The 23,861-nt window shown below is 33.6% G+C and overlaps 1 protein-coding gene across 14 annotated transcripts in view; it reads right to left on the bottom strand.

Moving 5' to 3' along the window:
* Positions 1 to 23,861, bottom strand: part of MEF2C (myocyte enhancer factor 2C) — a 133,482-nt gene that overhangs the window by 96,608 nt on the left and 13,013 nt on the right. For 11 of the 14 annotated variants that reach the window (XM_031058923.1, XM_031058925.1, XM_031058920.1 and 8 more), the window contains exons 1-2: positions 22,948 to 23,542; positions 11,315 to 11,527 (exon numbers count right to left, since the gene is read on the bottom strand). The exons of 1 other annotated variant lie outside the window; for it this stretch is intronic. The gene's annotated coding sequence lies outside the window, so the exon portion shown is untranslated. Of the gene's footprint in view, positions 1 to 11,314; positions 11,528 to 22,947; positions 23,543 to 23,861 lie in introns of those variants that run through there. 2 more of the 14 variants (XM_031058921.1, XM_031058918.1) reach the window with 1 other exon arrangement.

Raw genomic sequence — 23,861 nt, forward strand, 5'->3', positions numbered from 1 at the left:
TAAATTTTGCATTCTGACACACTTTCTTTGTTGTATAAATTCATACACATGTAGGGCATAAATCCCAGAAAAGTTACCCAAGTATCGAAACAAGAGGGAAAATAATATAAATAATCACATAACAATAACATGGCAATAATATAAAATGACAATAATATGAAATATTGCCATTCTTTAAGGATACTATTTAGTGACCTCAGCGTGAGTCCTTCTAGAACAAAGTTGCAACCAGCATTGAAACACGTTATCTATTATTGAATGTAGTAGTTTTACACTTCTGATTTTCAGCAGTGTTTTGGGGAACGCTGAAACAGAGGAATATAATATTTAGCAATGATCTGTAAAATGTGCTGTATATCTTTACCAGTAATTGATCAATATTCTCACTGTGAGCATCCGGTATAGCATTTTAAAGTAGTATTTTAATACTGGTTATTCAATCTCTGAACTGTAACAGAGCTAAATACTAAGTACTAAGAGCTAAGTACTTTGAATTAAAATACATTAACACAACTCTTTTACCATTTTGTATCTACGGAGAATAAATCATAAGCAAAAGAATGCATATTATTCCACGATGCCACAATAAAATTTGCTCATAGGAACCAGTGCTATTAAAAACACCACATTCTGCTGAGATTGTGGTTCAAGGCTTAATGATTAAGTTACACTGAAGACTATCCACTAATGAGCATTTGTAAATTCCCAGCTTAATAATATGTAATGCTTTAGATTGTTTCAAGAATTATTTGTGCTAAAAGGTTCCTTGGCATTGACATCGAGCATAGTCCATTGGAAGACTACTAAAAATGACAAGACAAAAAAAAACCAGTTGAAAAAGTAATCAATTTGCCAATCTTACAGAGTAAGGAGTTTGCACAGAAGTAAAATTTAGGAAAATCTAAACGTAATGAAGTTAACTTCAGGTACACATGTCAACTTCCTCAGTTTTTTTTTCTGAAATTAACTGATTTGTATAATTTTATGTAAGAAGAAGAAACCACCCACAAACAACTCTTTTTTCCCACTTCCGATTAGCTTTCATTTTCTAATAATACAGTCTACGAAACATTCTGAATTGTACCCATTTAAATCACATTATTTAAGTAACTTGTACCCATGAGATAGTGTAAAATTCAAAGGATTTAAAATAATTTTAGAAGACACCATCACACCAGACTATTAAGCAAAGTCTTAATGGGGCAACATTTTACTTGATGAAAGTAATTTTGACATTGGTACATCATCAAAAACCAGTAAACTTGAACTCTTTGCAGTACTATGACTTGTAGCCTCAAACCTACAAGCATGAATGTATATGCCTAATTCGAAGCACTTAAATGGTTTGCGGAGGACTGCAGAATTCTTCTTGTAACTAAGATTAATTACATATGCAATGGTTAATAGAATAAAGTCACAGATGTTGTTACTGTACCCGAATAAGTCAAGTAAGCCAATGAGAATGTGAAATCAATGAGTATGTGTGAGATGAAAAACCTAATCCCTCATGCAGTGAACATGGATTCAAGTTTTGTGCATCTAAATACAGTTCTGTATTCAGGTGAAAGGGGGTATTATCAGTGCATGGAACAGTATTTAGAAAAACTTGGTTAAAAGTGTCCCATCAACTTTCATAACTAATTTCAGCTTATAAATTATTAGACTGAAATTTCAGACATGGAACAGAAGAAAATAGATTATTTCTTATTCAAACTACTTCATGGATGCCCACAAGTGCAGAATCCATTTGACCACACTGAAGCCATTAGCATTTGGCATCTAGTCTAAGCTTCTTCAAACACAGCCTTATTACTTTATCATCAATGAGGAAAATTAAGCACCATACCAATATAGCTGTATACATGTCACCGTAATTGCAACAACAAGAATAGAAATAACAAGATGCACAGCAAGACAAGCAGACAAGAGAATTCCTTTCCATCTACAGCATTGTACAGCTGAACCTTAGTGACTTACAATGCATAATAGGAAGAAGAAAGGGATAATTCCTTGTAAAGAAGAGGAATAAATATTCAAATACAAGTTTTAGAATTACATTAAATGTAAAACAGCCTGTGTATTATTTAGTAAGCAATCATGTTGACATACTGTTTATGTTAACATAAAAAAGTTCATGCTTTTGACATGAAACATGACACGCCATTAAGAAGTCACTATCCATAACTACATCAGTAGTATGCTTAGGGAAAAATAAAATTTGAAGAGGAATAAGGGAAAAAGAAAATTTGACAGAACAACTCCAAGTACTGCTGAGAGGAACTGGAATAAATACAGTCCTAATAAAAATTACACTGAACAATAAGAAAGTGATTTAAAAAATTAACCAAGAATATATATTTAATTTTAATGTTTTCTGATAAGTATATATGGTTCAAGATAGATTTCCTGGGGAAGTTCCTTACCTGAAGGCCTACCTTGGCAAAGGACATAACTTGGCAACCTAAGATGTGATGCTGAGATTCCTAAAATATGCTGTGGGGGTAATTATATCTGTCAATATGATATTTGCAGAGGACTTTTCGAAAATAGCCACGATCTGAATCATTAAGGATTTTAAAACTAAGGCAGCAAACCTTAAAATTAAGCAGCTACTTCATAGCAGATAAAGTAAATGAGTGAAGGTATAAGGCAAAGGATTGTACTTGTTCAAGACAGGATGGGAGTGTGTCACTGAATTCTGAACAGGCTGCAAGTGACAGAGCTGAGCTGCTAGAAGCCTTTCTAGGAGGGAATTACAATAATCCTCTCCATCAAAAGGGCATGCGCTGCTGCTGCTGCTATTAGGTCATCACAGGATAAATAAGAGCACTGTCTGCATCAAGCACACCATAGAACAGACATTTTTCAATCTCATTCACTACAGAAATCTCCACAAAGAAGAGGGGGCTGAACTGGAGAATAAATTTCTACTACAATTTCTTACTGCTCTCAAATCCCCAAATCAGACTGCAGTGATGTGTAAAAAGAGAAAGAAATCTCCTTAAAAAAACAAACACATGTTGGTAAGATTTGTGTTTTTGCTGTGGTCAAAGCAGAGATAGGTGACAATATGCCCCCTTTCACCTGGCCTATGTGAAAAGAAGAGCTACATTTGTGGAATCTTTTGTGTGAGAGTCACCCAGCTCCTTATCACTCAAACTGGGACAAAATCCTCCATATTTAACACTCCTGCAATACCTATGAGCACTCACTTCATGACGTGATTTTGGTGTCTGCCAAACTAACCTTAAATGTCAGCATTTTATCATTACTCTGACATCCTGCACCACAAAATTGCTGGCTTCTTCCAGAATCACAGAATAAACTAACCTTAAATGTCAGCATTTTATCATTACTCTGACATCCTGGCTTCTTCCAGAATCACAGAATACTTAAGTTTGGAAAGGACCTCTAGAGATCATCTGCTTCAACTCCCTCATGCAAGCAGGAGAATTAGCATTTGATTTCCTCATGCTTGGGCAAACTGAGATTTTCTTGCATTTACACATGTTGAATTGGCCTATAAACTGAAAAACATGTTGTAAGTTACAGCACCCAAAACGTCCTTGTGTTCATAAATCACAAAATACTTAAATATGCATATAAATTAAAATGTCGGACTTTGGGTCATCAAGTTGAATTAAGGTAAAAATTATTACATGCATTTTATAAACATTTTTGTAAAAGTTACATTTTGAAAGAATACCATATTGTTCACTCTATTCATGAATTAGTAGTATTAAAAGTGGTATTAAAAGTTTTTAAAATTAAGCACCTATCAGCCTCTAATGAACAGTAAGTAACTTTCTTAAAAGAGAAAGCTTATGTGATATAATTTATGAAACTTCTGGTAGCATGATTATTAAAAGCAACAGCTTGTACTCCTGTAGCTTGACTGAATTTCAAAGAAAGTTCATAATGGAGTGGGGGAATTAGCTGATGAACTTCCATCAACTATAGCAATAGCCTTCATGAATAATTCAGTATCTGTCCATCTCCTCTTATGTCTCAACAGACTAACAGCTGCAGCTCTCAAATGACAAGTGTTATTTCTTTTGAAGCTTCTGAAAAAAATACACTGATTATAAAACAATGTATATAATAAAATTTTCTTTTCCTCCTTTTCACTTATCACCTATAGACACTGGTGAAGTTTTACAACAAAAGTAGAAATTTTCAAATGGAATTCTTGGAGTTATGCAGCAGGTCTACAGAAACAGATGGGAAAAGAATTCAGGTCTTCTACTAAAATTTGGTCCTTTATCTTAAAACAGCCACACAATATATTCATATTACTGTGTCCCTGAAACCTCATTTAGATCAGCTTTGTGCCTGTATAAGCTTTCATAACACCTATGGCTTCATGCAGACAGGAAGAAACTTTCTGGTCTGTTTTAGAACCTAAAGTTTTCTGTAAAGTGCTGTGTGAGAATTTCACACTTAAAGATGCCAGAAAATAGAGCATTTTTGGTGAAAATTCTGATATGGAAAAGAATTTCTCTTTTGCTAGCAAGACTTCAGTAAATGGAAGAAGGAGCTTAAGAAGATAGTAATGCAAGTTTCCTCCTGTAACGAAACCTGTACCACTATTCCAGTTTTAGGAAGAGAAATGGCTTTCACAGAAAAAATCTTCTCACACTTCAATTCAGAATGGAAACTATACAAATCTGCTTATATATATTTTTTATTAAGCAAGATAGGCAATTAAACCAAAACTAGATTAATTTTAGTCATTCAGAAAAAGATTGTCCACAGCCACCAGGCCTTATTGCTTAAAGGAAGAGGTCTCTTGGATAAGTTTGTATGAACAAGTTGACTATTTTTCAGTGTTATTACATAACAGTGGATATTCAGGGAAAGAACATATTGGCTTAATATAATGCTGAAATAGCTGCAGTTGCCTGGTTTTCTGAGAAGCTACAGTGTGCAGAAGTTCTGACTGAAACTTGTAGCAGACAAAATCTTTTTTATGATACAAACTTGCTGCTTTGTCTTCTTTTTTTTTCTTATTATTTTAAAATATAGATTATTTCCATCCACAACCCAGCTTCTGCTTATGGGAAGTGTACTCTGCAAAAGAGAAGAAAAATTCTCTGCCTTGCATGCCCTATATAGACAAACATAATAAAAATTAAGAAAGTATTGAAGATTTGAAAATGATCCTGTTGATAAGAGATTACACATTTCTTAAACATCTGCTTTACCTTCTTGTAATTAACTGTTTCTTTTCTCAGCTCCAGAAGTGCCCTGGTTCTTCTAATTCAAAAAAAAGGCAGGATCTTTCAGTGTTTGAATTGCCCAGTGGGTCTGATATAGGCCTGAATTTAACTGGGATGCACATTGAGCATTTGAGTAAGAACTTTCTTGCCTGGAATTTTTCTAACAACGTACCGAAGAGAGAGGTTTCATTCTATAATGTCAAATGTATATTATCTACACAACAGAATCTACACAATCAGAAATATATATGTTATGTTTTCACCTACTTATGTTTGATATTTTCACACTTAGTTTTTCAAACAAACTAAAGTGGAATTATCAGACATTCAAAACAACAAAGCTATCTGTCTGTTCTTATTTTTACATTTTTTAGATAACAGAAATAAAAAACTTGAACAGTTATGGAGACAGTCTATTTGCAAGCTTAATGACAGTGGCAACTAAAAAAAATTAAAATAGTATTAATAGCTTTGTCAATTAAGCTTAATAAGATCATTTAGAAGTGTTACCATGAAAGAGCTGCTTTGTCATCAGTCATATTAACACTGTGAACATGCTTAAATTTTCTGAATAATGCAGAAAAGGACCCTCAAAATTACAGCATTTTTCTTCAAAATAATATTCTTATAATTAAAGCACTGTCTATATTTTTGTCAATGACAAATTGTTAAAGAAACAGAAGCCATAATATAATTGGCCAAATAATTAATTTTTGTACATATATTTTTTTGTGTTGAATATTGTGATGGGATTCAAAATTAATCACTTGTAAGGTATCTCCTGCACTGCATAGATGCACACAACTGAGATTTAGGCAGGTGTAGCATGACGGTACACCACAGCAATTCTCTGCACTGTGTAAGAGTTAGTGGTCAGCTACGTCTCCATCCAGACAGTCCCCTTCTCTCTTAAACTGTGTGTAAATATAATATTTTCTTGAGTAATGTGTTTGTCCTGCATCTGCAGGCAAAGAGATTAAAAAACCAATTGTGCATTTTTAGAAAGAAAAAATTCCCCATACAAGCAGTGCATTCACCAGGGGCAGTACTAGCTCAAGCTATCATTGCTGGTGAAGAACCATGCTCTATGAATAATACATTTTTGAGGACAGTTCACATCACAAAAATGGGTTGTTTCTGCTCATGAAAAATCCACATCTAGCCTTACACAGGTAAAAAATCTGCTTCACCCAGCTAGAGAGGGTGGTTCTCCCATTGGAAACATGCTACTGGTAAGGCACTGGAAAATATTTTCACAGGAAAAAGCCCCAACTGTTCTACTTCCTTAACAGCAAGAAAAGCTAGTCTTATAATATTAATTATGTCTTAATTTTCCAGTGTATAATCCTGCATTCAACTGATACCTTTAATGATGTCTTCAAGTTATTTATGTCACTGTTGAAGTATAAGATGGAAGTATATACAGGATTTACTGACTTGTTTTATATATTGGCTTATCTGAAGGTACGCAGATATCTGCATACTATCACTTAAGTATCAATGTTTATTCCTGAAACATTACTGGGACGCTGAAAATACTAGTCCCTATTCAGTAGTGATGAAAATAAATGGAATACAAAACTTCATGCCAATTAAAAGCTGCAGCACCTGTGAAAAAAGCAGTCCTCAGTCTATTGCTTTTCTGATAATCATTTGACCAGTTCTCTTATGATTTTGTTTATTCGTTTATTTGTTTGTTTTTTCATAGAAAGTTATCAGCTATGTAAAATGAAAAAAAAACCCTGAAACACCCTCTTTATTTCATATCTTCTTACTTATTAGGTATCTACAGTGAGATCAGCACTGGTGTTTGAAACAGAATCTGAAACTGCTTAGCATTCAGAATAAAGTTCTATATAGTAAGTCTTCAGCTTTGGAATTTATCATCTAATTTGTCCAGTTTGGATGTGTATAAATGTCATCTTTTTTACCATATAAGATTCCATGTAGGATCATAAAATACCAGGCAAATGGTGTTGAGATTCTTGTGTTTAGCATTTAGATCTAAAAGCAATGTATTGTTGTACTAAGCTGCAATGAATTTTATAGGCTTTTAAAATTATATTTAATTTTTGGAGGGGAGGGAGTTTTTTTTGTTTTGGGTTTTGAATTTTTGTTTGGTTTTTGCTTTTGATTTTGTTTTGGTTTTGCTTTTGTTTTTCATAAAGGAACCATAATCAATATGATTAAATTTTAAAAAATCAAAGTTGACAGGTGGCACAATGAGAAAATGTTACATTCTGAAGTCTTTCATTTGGTCTTTACCATCTTTCCTGACACTTTGGAGAAGTATCAATTCACAAGATTAGGATATAAATTCTACTCTTTTAGAAATGTATTAAATTATCCCTTTCTCTTCTTGCTACCCAAACAACTAATAGGTGTGTTGCAATCTTAGTCTTAAAAGGTTAATAGCTAAGTCGTAACATATTTCTGGAGTTAAACTGAGCCTAGCAATCAAGACATGGAAGTAGTAGAAGTAATCATCTAAGGATCCTATTTTCTCTGTCTGCTATTTACATTATATGTGATACACTGATGCTATTTGTCTCCTAGAAATGCCCACATTATCAAATCCCATCCTAAATTAATTTTAGGACTAATTAAAAAATTGAAATTATTTCCAGAAACTTTGAAGGTGTAGCTTGTAATAGACCTCTCCAAAATACAAGAATAGTCTCCTTAAAAAACATACAAATTAAAAATATTATGATGAAAAACAGGGGTTACAGTCATCTTTCAATTAAACCTGTCTATAAAATCAGGAGAAATTAGGTTTGGTATTCTTACATTTATTTTTTCGAGACCAAAATATGCCAACATATATAAAAGCACATACAAAGACCACACTAAAAATTACTATATTTTTAACCTATAATACAGAAGATTTTAGGTTTAGATCAATGGAAGAAAGACTTTTATTTTATATAATAACTGTATATATATGGAGAAAGAACACCACATGTTTACGGACTGATTATTTTTATGAGGTCTAATTAAAGAGACTTTTTTGACAGTTTTGTTTACAATTTAAGGCATAGCCGGCACCATGCAATCATAGTTTGAAAACCATACATATTTGTATAAAAACCACACACACACACACATACACACACACATATATATATATGCAGGTACATATGTATAAATATATGTACATGATCATAAGAAACAAATTTACAGAAAAACCACAAGCCTAGTTAATGTCAGTCTACCACTGTTCCATATTTACAGATAGGCTTTTTAACATAATAATCTATCAATTATACAAAATCTGCAACTAGGTGAGGGGCAACAATGTGAATTCAGAGTTGTAAGTATATAAAGGCATTTCCCAAAATGAAATAGTCTTTAAAAATACCCCAAAAATATAGATCAAATTTATTTAAATATATTTAATTTATGTTAATGTATATATGGCCGATATTTCAAAGCCAACCAAAACTAGCCTCACTAAACTAGTTTTCAGTTTGGGGAATTAATAGAGATTCTAGCTGTGGAAGTTTTTTTTCTTTTAGCTGTAGAAAAAAAAAAAATAAAGAAGGCAGAGCTGTCAGCCCATATGAACAACGTACAACTCTAAAGGAAAATTTAGGTCAAAATAAAAGTATTACAGGCAATACCAGCTTGTAAACCAAATTCTGTTTTTTAATAAACATGTAGAATGCCTATACATATTTAATATTAGCATTTTTTTAATGGCTCATGCTGTAAACTTAATAACCCAGTGTGGAAATTGCTGTTGTCATCTCTGCCTTCATTGAGAGAGAGGTAGAATACAGCAAAGAAGGAACGCAAAATTTGAGCTGGTGATTAATTTTTTCTTTGGCAAAGACAGTGAGAACACCCTATCACCTAATAAACAGTGTTTTTCTTGTTAGATACCTTCCATAAAGTTTAATTACTTACGCCAAGTCTTCCTTTTGAACACTGGGAAGAAAGGCAAGACATTCATAATGGTAAAAAAAAAAATTTCATTTCTTTCCATCTACCTTCGTTTTTATTATCCTTTTTGTTCATGCTGTTACGGCCAAAGGTAGAGCCATTCATTAATGTGTATTTGCACAGCATCCTGTACAGTCCCTAATCTATGTTTAGATATGTTACCAAAATATTACAATAAATGATAACATTAAGGTTTATAGCTTTTATTCTGTAGGCAGTAAAGTAAAAAAAGATCATTTTTTGATTTGTTTCCATTCAGCCTCTTACTGACTATAACTTTGCATGAGAAGGAACACATTATGCCTGTATACAAAATCCTTTAGTATAATTAATCTATATTCAGGATACTTAAGAGTGCATGTGTTTGGATGATCAGGATTATTTATAAGTGGGGAAACTGTATTTATATAATAAAATATAACAGAAACACTATAATATTGTCTAAAATAGTTGGAAATACTACATTTATTCCTGAATGGCCAGAATTACTGTCGCCACTTGAAACTGAGGCCTGTCAACATTCTGGGGTGATTTCTATAATCCATGTAATTGGCAAATTTTAACTTTATAAAGTAGGAATTAAAAAAGAAAGCTAAGATGTTAAACAAACACCCTGTTTAACCCAATGCAAAGTTGTCTGGATAAAACCCGAAGAATGAACAATATGTAAAAAAAAATACAAAATCATTAATTTCTTCTCAGTTACTTAGAAAAGAGAATCCTGTATAAGTGACTACAGCAGCATGTTCTGCCACATTTTTTCATAACTGAGCCCTGTCAATGACAGCAAAACAGATTGTGTGCATCTGCTGGGAATGAGCCAGATGACAGTGGAAGAAACACACATGGATACCTTGGCACAACTACTAAAGAAGTAGAAGAAAAATGGACAGAAAGAAGCAGAAAGTTCTAAACTTTAATTAAAATTAATTTCTAGCAAAAGTGAAGTTCTAAGAATCTGTTCCTTTGCTTTAGACTGTAACTCTCGAAAAGCCGCTACATATTTGTAGTCTACGTTGCCTTGTTTACTCTCCGTGGTACTCATATGGACACTGTTACCACAGTGCTTGGGTCACACAGATCTGCCTCAGGGAAACACTATCTCATTCTACAGACAGGGAATTGATGCATGAGCAAAGTGAAATCTTCACAGTCATATAAAAGAGGTTCTGGAAGAGTTGATTCCGCACTTCCCAAATACAAGCTGCCATCACAGACACTAAAATATCCTTCCTCTGCTTAGCTATGCTCTCAGACAAAAGTAGCATTATACCTAAAACCAATACAAAACAGATAACCTGCTAATACTCTAGCATTACAGGACATGGGCCTCTCACATGTTAAATTAGCATAAATGGTGATTAAGTCAGCTTTGCTATTGCTGCTTGCATCGTCCCAAGTTTTGCTTGAATATATGGATTGAGAACCCAAGATGGCTCTAAAAAGAATCAGCAAGCTACAGTTGTCAGTGAAAAACTGCGACCACAAATAATGGGAACTATGTATTCTCACATAAAAGGACAACCAGATCTTCAGTAAATAGTAAAAAGCACTCTTCAGCTATTGACTCATCATGGCACCAGAACTGCATGCTTATACTCAGGAAAGAATTCAGAATTTCTGATGAGTCTATAAAATCTTTTTTTTTTAGCTGTAAAGTAAGTTACATTGTTTCCCTTTTGGTTAATTGAAGATAAACTGAATACTTGAAGGTAGACCAAATAAGCTTGCTCCTCCCTCCCTCCCTCCCTCCATCTCTTTTTTGAGAATATAGTGTTCCAGTAAAAAGGACATACAAACAACTCTGAATTTTATCATGATGTTTTACACACTTTTGTCTTATACATCAGTAATAAAATTGGACTGCCAGCTAAGCGAAGATTCATACACTGCCTAATGGTCTAAGCACCTTAAGTAATCTGGAGCACCTGGAAGTCTCATGAGGCCAGCAGTCTCAGCCTGTATACACTCCATCTACAGTGATTATTTGGTATTCTGAAAGTACTTCAAAATCACATTAGAAAAATTGAGTGATTTCGACTTTATGAAACTCACACAGATCGTTACATAATACAATTAACATCTAGCAGACAGAAGCTGAGGTATACTCTCCTAATCTGAGAACAGCTCTAGAAAAGCATAAAATGTACCTTCACATTCCATCTCATTTCAGGATGTGTGAATGGCAAGCACACACGTACACCCAAGAGGGACTTAGAAAACTGCTTAAGTCTGCTTATAATGCTCTTGATCAAAGAAGTGGTACATCTCTATACATTCTTCCCAGGGTGGTCCAGAAGAGAAGATAAGAAGATCTTCTTTTGAAATGTTCTATTCAAATGGTACCTTTGTTTCTAATGAGTCTGGAAAAAGAGTCAGAGCAGAACTGAGAAAAAGAAGTGGATGTTAATTAACAGCAAGAATCCTGTATATAAATCAGTTTTTAGTAGGTCATCAAGTCAGTGAAGTTATGCTAAAATACATGAACAAAGAACATAGTGTCATATATTTACTTATGTCTTAAATACTCTTAAATAAACACATTATTATATTTTGATGTAAGTTCTCTTCATGAGAAGAGATCAGAACTTCCAAATTATAGTAAAAGAAAAGGAAAAAGCAGCATGTTTTTATAACTTAGGAGCAGCTTCAAGGTCTTGGAAAAATACTAGTCAAGATGGAATATCCACAACTTTTTAACTGGACTTAACTCTTCTTCATTAACTCAAGCCTAATAATGTGATCACAAAATCAGCTTTTGACTCATAGCCACACATTCAACAGGCACATTAACTATACAAGAAACTGGCTGAAGAGTCATGCATGCTAGGCCACAAGGTCTTCCTAAAAGACCACCCAAACTCCAGATGTAAAGATGTGAGAGAACATGCAAAAAAATGGTTATTTTGGAACTACTTTTTCTGTTATAGGTTTATGAAACACTCTGAGGCAGACTGAGAGATTTAGCACACCCTGGAGCTGTAATTCCTGTCTCAGCCAACCCATAGTCAGTTCATTACTCATTTACAGCATGCTCACTGTCCTCACATTCAAATATCTTTTCGTGTTTCTAACTCTTATCCTAGATTTCAGAGCTTCATTAGACATGGTATGTATCTGTTCAAAAGCTAACTCAAATGAAAGGATGAGGTCACTAAAAATTATGAAACTCTGTCACAGAAATATTTATTATCAATTTTTATGTATTTAGATGAATGTACTTGTAATAATAAAGGTAAAATTAAAGTAATTATTTTCTTATTCATTGTATTTTGTAAAGTAAAATCAAACTTTTCAGACAATGCAATAGCAAAGATGGCATTGAATTGGTTGTTTAAACTAGCTATAAGTTTAAACAGAAAGCTATATTACAGACTAGAATCATAGAAAGGCTTGCATTTTTTAGTATGAGAGGTAAAAGAGATTGAGAGACTAACTCAATAGGTAAGGAACTATGGCATTCCAGCAAAACATTACTCAATTACGATCCCTCCTTTGATGACTATTTCATTACCTATACAAAAATGTAACAGTTTCACATTTGGAAACTGAGACTAGCTTTCTCCCACAATATTTTATAACCAATGGAAACGAGAATTTACCATTAACTGCTCTATGTTAAGAGTTGGAAGACTTTCCAATCAGGTTTCTCAACTCGTGAATTTCTGACATAAAAATTAAACCAATGTTCATAAAGAATTTACAGATCTAATTTGGGATGTGGATTCCAGTAGACAACACGGTGCAGCAAAGTAAAACCTAAATTCCATTTTTATATGTTGCCCTAAGTCCTTTCTAATTTTCTGAACACATTCCAACGCAAATTTAAGGTTTTAGTAAAAGTGATAATTTCATTCCACTCAGGCATTTCATAACAGACTTGCACAAAAAAAAAAAAAAAAAGAAAAAGAAGTTTGCAGTTCCATTGAAAATTTACACTTGGCGGTTCTGAGTCCCTTTTATACTGTTTTTCAGCTTTTGCCTTTCACTTGCCATTTTACTTTTTTCACTTCACTTTTATACTGTTTTTCAGATTTTGCCCTTCACTTGCGATTTTTTTACCTTGTATCTGTTGCCTTAAATAAAGTTCATGTATCTCTTGGGAGATGATGATTACTGAATTGTACATTAAGGATAAACATACATTTTTAAAATACTCCCAATATTTTTAGGTTTTGGAATTCATATTGAAAGATTCTCCTCCCTAGTCTCCTTGGAAATTGAAACTGATGGGTTACATTTGGTGCTGACAATTATTGCATTTAAGAAACTTGTTCAAAATTTGGAGCATGCTTTGAAACAGAATGTGCCATATGCTCACCTTTTCAGAAGAAAGCCTACATTTTAGATTTAGGTATCTAGTTTAGATCATGGTCATAGAAAGCGGTCTTTGTGAACAGACATAAGAGTGGGTATTTATTTAACTAGTCTGCATCTAAGAGTAGGATGTAGACCAACATATGAAAATGGAATGCTGATGATTCTTTCTTTCACATATTATCATCATCAGAATCTCACAAAATTATACATCTTTAGATTCCTTGTGATTTTAAAGAGATCTTTTTAATATATCCACATTGTATTTTGAATTTATATTTATCAAACATGGGAGTTGTATTTTTAGAATGGTATTTAATTCATAGAGCAACCTTCTGATCCATTAGTGGAATAGCTTCCTCTTTCTGATCACATCTGGAAAAGAGTAGAGCAAAAGGGGTGAACAAATACTTTCTTCCCAACTATTCTCAAAATTACGTTTTATCAGAAATCTGTAGAAGAGTCCTCTTGGAGTAGTCAATGAAGTGATGGTCTCATGAGAGGTTTGCTTGTAATCACATACATAAAAGTGTGGTAGAACAGAGTGCTACTGTTCTACAATGGTGACTTTTAGAGACTTGTAACAGAAAGCAGCTCAAGAAAATCATAATTTGTCCACATAGGTGACAAGCACCGCTCCTAAAAACAGAGCAGAATGTCTCTATTTTTGTCACACCTCTGTTGCATGGCATATTGCTTCTCATTGTTATATATTGATTAAATAAAAACACACCCTGCCTCCACTGAGAAATCCTTGCACCCTCAGATATGTGTATTACTACATGATTAGAAATATAGGGAAATAATCCTAATAACATTAAAAATATGATGCCAAAATAGTAATATTTCTATTGCTTGCTTTTTATCTGTCATAATGATTTGCATTATGCCTATCACCACTGTATCACCTCTCAAGCAATTTTTAAAAACATGAAATTCCAGAAAAGATAGCACCCAGTAAGGATGCTTTCTATATTACTATTTTGCACATCACCACTCAGTGTAATACTAAGCCGGTGACACTATCTACTGGAAGCATAACTGAACTAAATGCAAGGTTCTCAATGAGGACTTAAGTACTGGAACATGTACTGAAAACAGATTTTCATTTTGCTTTGTCAATAACAATTTTTGGAAAACCCACAAAAATATTAGTCCAACTTGTATGCCAATATTATGGGAAATGTAGAAGATCATTCTTCTTTTTCTGTCCTATGCATAATCTTTTTTATGGCAGCATCAACAATAAAATGGAAACACCAGATCCTGTTTTCCCTGTGAAGATATGCAGATTTCTATCTACCAAGGATACAACTATTATTATGGGACGTTTGCCTCAATTAGGTAGCCTGACAGTCTTTTCATCATGTTTTAAGAGTAAAGTGGAAAAAGTTTTTTCCACTTCTTTTTCATTTGATACACATTTTGAACATAAATTTATATTGTTTCCAATTGCTAACTACACATCATATAACAAAGAGCACTAGCCTGGCTTATAGTTTTTTAAATGTGTATATTCAAGAACATGAATGACATTTGTTTTAGTTTTAAATGACCATACCAGTACATACACTCTTACCAACATTTATGGTCATATTTATAATTTCTAAAATTTGTCTATGTGTGTTTTGGATAAAGTTATAATTTTTGTATGCCACTGCATGAATGCATTTTCTGGCTCAGTATTCTGAAATAAAAAATATGTCATGAAGAAGATTCGTAAGTATGCAAATTCACAAATTTCATAGATTGCACTGGGGTCTTAACGTGGATTTTTTTCTCATTCTTCTGCATATCATATGATATGTCCATCTCATAAACATAAACAAGATGATGGGAAAACTGAAGATTTCTCTAAGATTCTGTTGGCAAAATCAAATTTGTGTCATCAAATACCGTTCCAAAGATCTTTCCTTACAGCCTTACAACATATTTCCATCAACAATCAGTAAGACCACTGCCCTATGTCTGCAACAATTAAAGATTATTCACAGCAAGATTAATTATATACACTTCAATAGGAATTTTTAATGAAAAAATTCTGCAAGATTAAAGTTTTAAGTTTGACTAACATGACTAACTCTCCTTCATTGTATCCCATCTTAACAAACAGACCATATCCACGTTCTTCTCCCTAAAATGCATCCTCCTCTATTGCTATTCTCCCACTTATCATAAGCAGAAACACATTCAGGACTCTGATGGACAGACATATAGCAGTCCTGAGGCTAAATCTAGAGAACGTACTGTCTCCTGCTGGTTTCACAGAATATCCCCAAAATATTAACATTTTTATAGTAGTAACTTAGGCATTCCCATGGGATATGGCCATCAAAAGTGAGTTCTTGGCAGTAAAATTCAGAGGCTAAAATGCCAGGCTGAAGGGGATACGTGGGCCAGCATTACAGGATGGTCACAGGACCTCAGTGTCCTGTTGTTTGTCTACAATGCCTTCCCCTCCTAGCCCCCATTTTAGGGACAACTTTTACACCCAACTCTGATGAAATTATTTAAAACAGTGTTCATTGAGAAGGCCATATTGAATTTTTAAAAGTGCTGCAGTGAAACTTCTTACAGGATGAATATGTTCTGAAACATTATAATTTCTCTGATGACCCAACAATATCTAAACAATCTGCTTAAAAAATGGACTATTATTTCAAATGTAATGTCATATTGAAATTTTTTTTCCCGAGGGGGAAGAATTTTATTCAAAATCACACAAATAGCACATGCTAATCTGTGACTTGATTTTTTATATTACTAAAATTAATGTTCCACGTGGATAGTGTTCTGCAATTTGTCAACTTGTTCTGATGTGCTTTATAAACAATTTCACAAGCCTCCCTCCTTGCCCTTTGTACATACTTTCCTAACAGCTATTGATTGACAACCTAAAAGTAAATAGTGAAATTTAACTGAGCGTGGTTTCCACAAGTGGCATGCACCCTATATCTATAAAGGCAAACATAAATAATGTTGTTTCTAATTCAGTTCACTTAGACTTTGAGATTACATCATGAAAAATAAGACATAGTAATATTTAAGGTGAATTCCCGCACTGGTATATGGTTGATAATTTTTATTATAAACCTCATTTAATCAATTATACAGTTGAAGAAATAAGAGTAAGATAAGACTTGTTAGATTTGAATCTAAGTTTCATATCAGCTTTATAACCTGGGAAAAGAAGGCAGAGGAGCTGTATGCCATCTGTTCAATTCTGTCCTTAATCTGTGGGCTGCCTTATGGTTAGCTTAAATGAAGGAAGCAGATACTGACTGACTTCCAGGACCAGCTGTACTGGCCAAGATCTCTGAAGCTCTCTTCACTCGAGCTCTTGCAGCCTTCCAATATTAGGGAAGGTGCTAGAAGGCAGATATAAGTACATCAACCCTGCTGCAGCAGGTGACTGCTAAAACACCTGTTCAGGGGATTAGAAATGGGGCACTGGTGTGATTACTGAGTCCATATTGTGCCAGTGTATTCCATATAGGACTAAAATAATTCTCAGACAATTTGTCCAGAAATTTTTCTAAGTCAGATAACACAATCTGACTTAGATCTAATTTAACACAATCTGACTTAGATCTAATTTAGATCTCTGCAATCTAAGTGTGGTTGTTTAAACAAAACAAACAAACAAACAAAAAAAAAACCCAAAAAAAGGGAAAAAAAAGCTGGGTGGGGTTCTGTTTGGCAGTATTTCAGAGTACCAGTCCTACACTGGAAATGAAATGGATTCTTTTTTGCTATGCTTCCCCCTATTTTTCCACATTTACTTTCTCTTCACAACGCAAGCTGCAATGTAATATATCAGAAAATTCTATCAGAAAATATATCAGAAAATTCTAAGCATGTTAGCTTTCCTCACAGAATAACAGGTGTCATTTGCATACTTCGAAACACTTTCAAGATGCAAGGAAGTTGGTTTCTATCTCATATTTCTTGGGTTAAATAAATAACTGATCTTATACTTTAAAACTACTGGGAGAAAAATGCTATGTTAAAAGGGCTGATGGCAAAACACAATCCTAAAATATGCGCTTTTAAAATGTTCTAAATTCAGATACTAATTTGCATGACCAAGATTTGCATATATAGATTTAACTCTCTGCATTCAATCAGAATTTTTCTGTAAGTAGGCCCTTTAATATATCATATGTGCATTGAGAAGACACGGATTTTTGTTATTCATATTAACTCTTAAACTTTGATTTTTAATTGCAAACTGACTATATATCTTTAAACTTCTTGAACTGAATAAGTACCAAGAAATTTCGCTGCTTTTCTTGAAAGTCTTAGCATAACAGGCTTTATTTCCAATTCAGTTTTCACTAAATTGATCTCATACTTTTCATAAAACTGCGGCATTAATTGTGTAAGAGTATTCTCAGTCTTGGCTGCTTCTTTATTATTATAAGAACATACCTGACAGATCCAATATACAGCTGAGGCTCCTAGGTTTTGCTTTGCATTGATGCTAGTTAACTTTTTGAAAACTAAACTTTTCCATCAAATAAAAGGTAAAAAATTCTACTGTTGTCTGATAGAGCCGAATGTGGTTTTTTGAGGCAGTCAGGAGTTATACGACCAGACTGCACTTGTAAGAAAAGGACACTGTCTCTACCACTTCAAACTCCACCTCAATATTTTATGCAAATGAACTATTTTTCAGAAGTACTGATCATCCACACACACAACCGAAAGAGTAAGATGCACATTTTGTGAATTTGAAAACTGTCTTCACAGAGTTTTCTTGATCATACATCAGCAAAATAATCAGGAATGGCTACAAAATACGGTAAGTATTCTTTGAGGACTGTAGTGAGCGAGCATGTTGCAGACCAGTGTTTTTAATCTTATTTGGCTGTGAGGTCCCTTAGGACATTTCAAACGTTTCTATAACTGCATTTATTGCCTATTTTGAGGGCTTACTTTTCAAAGCATCATGCTAGCAAATGTTTAAAATTCCTTTTTAAGTATTTTTTTTAGCCTAATAATGCATTGTTGAGAAATTCATTTCATGCACATAGGAAACAAAAGGAGAAAATTAAAACACACCCTATATAAATTAAACTATATAACTTAAACTTTTTAAAACACAGCTAGGCAAAGCTATAGTGAAAGATAATAGAAAAGCACCTTCAGTATCCATTAAAATGAGACATCTGAATTTATATGAGTTTCCTGTCTGATTAAAATAACGCATGCAAAATTAAAAACATAAATATTAATTTTATGTACCACATAAGATGAAGAAAATGAAAGAATAATGTTTACATTTATAGTTGACTCATTAGTGTTTTATTATGTGAAACACTAGGAGGCATCAGTTGGGTAAAAAAAGAGTTCTTTTGAAATATTATATGAAATTACCATAGAATTTATCAGCTTTTTATTTTCATACTTCTAAATGTTAAGGCTGTACATTTTAACTAAATTATGCAAATAGGAAAAAACTCTACTCTCACTGATAAATGACATATTTAATAATACAGGGGCAGCACTTAATTTCTTGGCTATTTTCAAATCAGACTACACACATGCAACACAAATAATAGTTTTTAAACACATTATATTTAAAAAAATAAGAGAATAAAATAAGATTCTTTAGTTGTTGTTCAATATTATAATTTTTGATAAATCTATGAAGCCCTGACACATTTTAGGCACATTCCTCTGCTCGTAACCTCTTAATATGGTTAAGTACAGTGAATTTAGTATAGCTCTAGACACTTTTTAAAGCCTAGTCACTTTTAGTAACTTTAAATTGTGATTACAGGAAAATATCTAGACAAATATTTTTTTAAAAAAATCCAAGAACAATAATCTACTACATTTTAATTGTATTTCTCCAAAGTGGTGTATTAAGAAGTTTTTATAAAATTTGTGTAACAATGCTACAAGTGGCTGTACTTTCACTATAAAGTCATACAAATCCAGTAATGTCAAAATTGAGTTTTCCTAGATTTTAATTACATTTAACAATGACTAAGCAACAGAGTTCTAGTTGTCTCATACAATAATCACTTCAAAGCGAAGTGTGTCTTGCTATGCCACAGCAATCAGCTTTTATTGCTGTCCAATCAAAATGACATGTGAACTGCCTAATCCTTCTTTTGTAAGGCACATAAGACTTTGTTGCCACTGTTGGTTTTGTGAATCGCCCCTATAAGCTGGTCTGATTTCCTAAAGATGACAGATCTCAGTGAATAGACAACCTCTCCTACACTGCAGTCAATGAGACCATGGCACTAAAGTGGAGGGCTGAAGACACTAGCTTTTAATCACCTGTCCATATGTATCATTGATCATCAGTTCTAAGAAAATGACCTTAAAGCTGGTCAGAGGACCCAAGTAATTACTTCTAAAAATAGTTTAAAAATTCAGTTTTTCAATTTTTCACTTGCACCATCAGTGTTTGCTGATCAAAGTTCTTCTGAATCCATTTTGCTTCTGAAGTAGGATCCAAAATTCTATTTTCATCCTTTTCAAATATCAGAATTGTAACTCTGTTTGTTAAGCTTAAAATTTTCTAGCTTTCAGAATTAAATGTATTATTTTAAAAATATTTTGTACCTAAATCATTACAGAGCATAAATGAGGATACAGCAAAATCTCTCTGCTGATATCAAATAGCAAAATTAAAAAACATAAAATGCATAAAAAATGTAAGTGTTTTGGCTATGATTCAGGATGCTGAAGCAAGGACTATAAATTCTTGGAAATTACATAACAGCTTATGTAGATTCATCACCATCATCAGTGTTTAAAAAAAATACCAATACACCTTACTTGATTTTTGGAAAAATTATCAAACAATTTTGAATAATTATATCAAATAATTATATCAAATCCAGATAAAAATGGACCTTAATGTATCAAATACCAAGCATTTTTTCTTTCAATAGCCTTGTAACAATTAATGACTTCTTCCTTAAAGAAATGTAGAAATAACTTCAGCTGTCTCTGAAAATGAACCAAACTATCCTGATGAACAACAAATTAATCTGTTCTAGAGAAAAGTAAAATTAAAAGAAATTAGGTGGGCAAAATATTCTATTCACAACTCCTGCTCAGTTCCTAAGTTTCTAATTACTTTTATCTACTGAATAATGAGTTACCAAACTATTTCTTAAGCAAACTTTTGTGAAAAGCTTCAGGAAACTTCATTTCTCTTTGTCTGTAACATTATAGGCATTTTTTTAAAAAAGAACCATTTAAGAAAGGTATGTCTGGTTTTAAATATACATGTTGCAGGTAGATGAAATGTCTAAAAAAAGGAAAAAAATCTGGATCCCATATTGGAAGAAAATTCACAGTAAGAAATTATTTGAATTAATTTTCTTATTATGGTCCAAAACTAGAGATTCAGGAACATAACTGTACGAGACTTAATCTCCCACACTATTCATCATTTAGTACCAATTTTAATAAGGCTCCTAAACTTACATTTCCTTTTTTCTTGGTCAAATGATCTTAAGAGGATGCAGACAGTATCTGATCCCTGCATTCTTTTATAGGACATTGAAAGTGACATTCTATACATCTCTGTCCTATGAAAGCTTTAGGACAGGCTAGAGGTTTAGTCTCTTTGGGTTCTGATCCTGTAAATTGTTATCCCTGTGACTTGCTCATTTTCTTACAAGTAGCCTCAGCATTGACAGGGGGACTAGTTGTGTAAGAACTCCTTGCATGAAAGAGCCTTTCCATGTTCAGGTCCCAGAGCTACCTTCTCATACTATGTAGAGCATATTAGTATAAATATACATGAACAGTGAGTTTTTAAAATAAAAGTACACGTGCAACCAGGAAAATAGACACCTGGGCTTAAGGGCCATTGTCTTAAGTTGTTTTTCAAGCAATTTTTCTATTACTTCCAAAGGACAGACTTGTGGGCACATATTTCAACATTGGTTCATTATGAATTATGTACTCATTAACACAGAAAGAATAATATAATGGATATTTTAGGAAAACTAACCAAGAAAAAAAGTTTTGTGGATTTTGGACTTAAAGTAAGGTACTTGAAATCCTGTAATAAATACAGTTCACAAAATAACAAATGCCCAGAGAAATCATATGACTTATCATTTGCACTGAAAATTTGTATGTGTTGGAGTAGTGGTTTACAGGTGGTACTATTTCCTTGCCCTGCCAAGCATCTAGGGATTAGTTATTATACTCCATACAAACACCTTTACTCTTCAAACCCAATAGCAGGAAAGTGACAATGAAAGAAATCTAGTCTTCTAAATGAGAAGTTGCTTCTAAAATAGTTTGTTTGTCATTCATCTTATAGTTATTTTAAAGCAAAGATATGAAACTAGGACATATGCCATTAAGGTGATTGTCAGATATGTGCAAGGAAAATTTCGTGTCAAAGCTATTATTTTCTGATCATCAGCAAAGTACTGGTAAAGTGCCTTTCTCTGTTTAATTCTCTTAAACCTTTAGTCTTAAATTGTCTATTACAGTATTTATTTAAGTATGTAGTTATTTGGTAATAATAATCATTACACACAATAAAGAAAACAGAACTTTTCTACAAAAGACAATGCTTAGATACCCACAATGATTCATTAAGTTTTGTTTTGTGCCATGCTGCACTGCTTTTTTATTATTATTATTGTTAGTAGTAGTAGTAAGGAAATGGGATTATTAACTTTTTTTTTATACTTGTTTTGTTTTTCAGGCTGACAAGAAGTCACACTAAGCTTTATGGGAAATAATAAGTATTCTAATTACATAATGCAACAATAATCTTACAAGTCTCTCATTTACATTAAACTTTATCTTAGCTCGTAAGTGATGATGTTAGTTAGTCTGTAATTCTGATTAGCTCCTTTGGGTTAAAAAATTTAAAGATTACTCAAAGTACTGTGTAAAGACCAAAGCATACTGTTCCAAAATCGGCTTGCAGACCATCACTTATGTTCCCACATAAACGCAAGGGTTCTTTCAATCTCAAACGTAAGTAATTCAGATGAAAGATGTACAAAGTTGAACACTTGCAAACATGCGCTACTTAAACTCAAGAGTGAAGAGCCTGTGATACAACTAAGTTTAAGAGCATTTCACTGAAACTAGATTGTTTCCCTAGTCTGATAAATCAGAGTGCAAGCACTACAAGGTCATAGCTTGTAAATCAACTAAATCAAATAAGATTCCAATACTTCATAATATCAAGCACATAAATTATGTAAACTAACTTCATCGAAGTTTAAACACTTATGACACTGAGAGAGACAAGTTTGCCATAATTTACTAGAGATTTAACTCTTTTTTAGCAAGCTACTTTTAAGCAACTGCACAGTCACACACTAGAAGTCTACAAGCAACCTCAATCCCATTTTACATAAAATAACTGATACATTATTCAAACGCTATAGGAAATGTACCTAGGGCTTTTGTACCATGCCCACCACATTTTATTCTGACGATGAATTTCACATGTACTTACATTGTAAACAGTTAGCTGTTTGGCTGATCAGACTAGTCCTTCAGATATTTTCCTTTCACAGGAAAAAGAAAAAATCCCTTTACTTCTTCCAGTCTTAAATATTCACCACCTGGTTCAACATGCAGCCGCTTTGAATCACACACACAACCTTCAAAGTCAATCCAATAAGCAGCCAGAAGATGCCTGGGGTGTGTGCGTGTGTGTGTGTGTGTGTGTGTGCGTGTGTGCGTGTGTGTGTGTGCGTGTGTGTGGTGTGTGCGCGTGTGTGCTGCGTGGAGGAGGAGAAAGTGGCTGAGCTGCTGGTCGGATTAAAAGTAACCGGACTCGTCCTGAGATCGTCCAGGAAGGAAGTGGCAGCAGGCGAATGGGAAAGGCGAATAGCTCACAGCCTCTGTAACATCGCGGAGGGGAAGGGGGAGGCGAGAAAGGGATTCAAGCCATACTCTTGATGAGGTGTCCTTTTCTACTTCTCTCTCTTCCTCCTTTTTCTTCTTTTTATCCGTGTCTCTATTTCTCTACCTCTCCCACAATCCCAAACGAATGACTCTCTTCTCCCAAGCTGAAGAAATCATCAGTTTCAGTCTCGCAAAAAGGGGGCGGGATCAGATCTCGAAAGCGTTTTAATAAAACAAACATAGAGCAGCAGCAGCAGCGGCAGCAGTTCCTTGCCCCTCTAGTCTAAACTAGATTGATAAATTGCTCCACTACACTACTTTAATTATGTATATGGTATGCAGAATAAATCACTGAGCATGAGCACCTCAATCAAGCACTTTTAAAATGATAATTGCATCTTGGATGAATCAGTCTTTCCATTCCTGACATTTTGCTAATTTTAGTTTTACGGTGGGGGTAATGGCATATGCCACACGCAAACCTAATGACATCCTTTATTACACAAAGCGAAGACAAGG

Source organism: Geospiza fortis, unplaced genomic scaffold (genome assembly GCF_000277835.1).
Source record: "Geospiza fortis unplaced genomic scaffold, GeoFor_1.0 scaffold279, whole genome shotgun sequence".
Classification (NCBI taxonomy): domain Eukaryota; kingdom Metazoa; phylum Chordata; class Aves; order Passeriformes; family Thraupidae; genus Geospiza; species Geospiza fortis.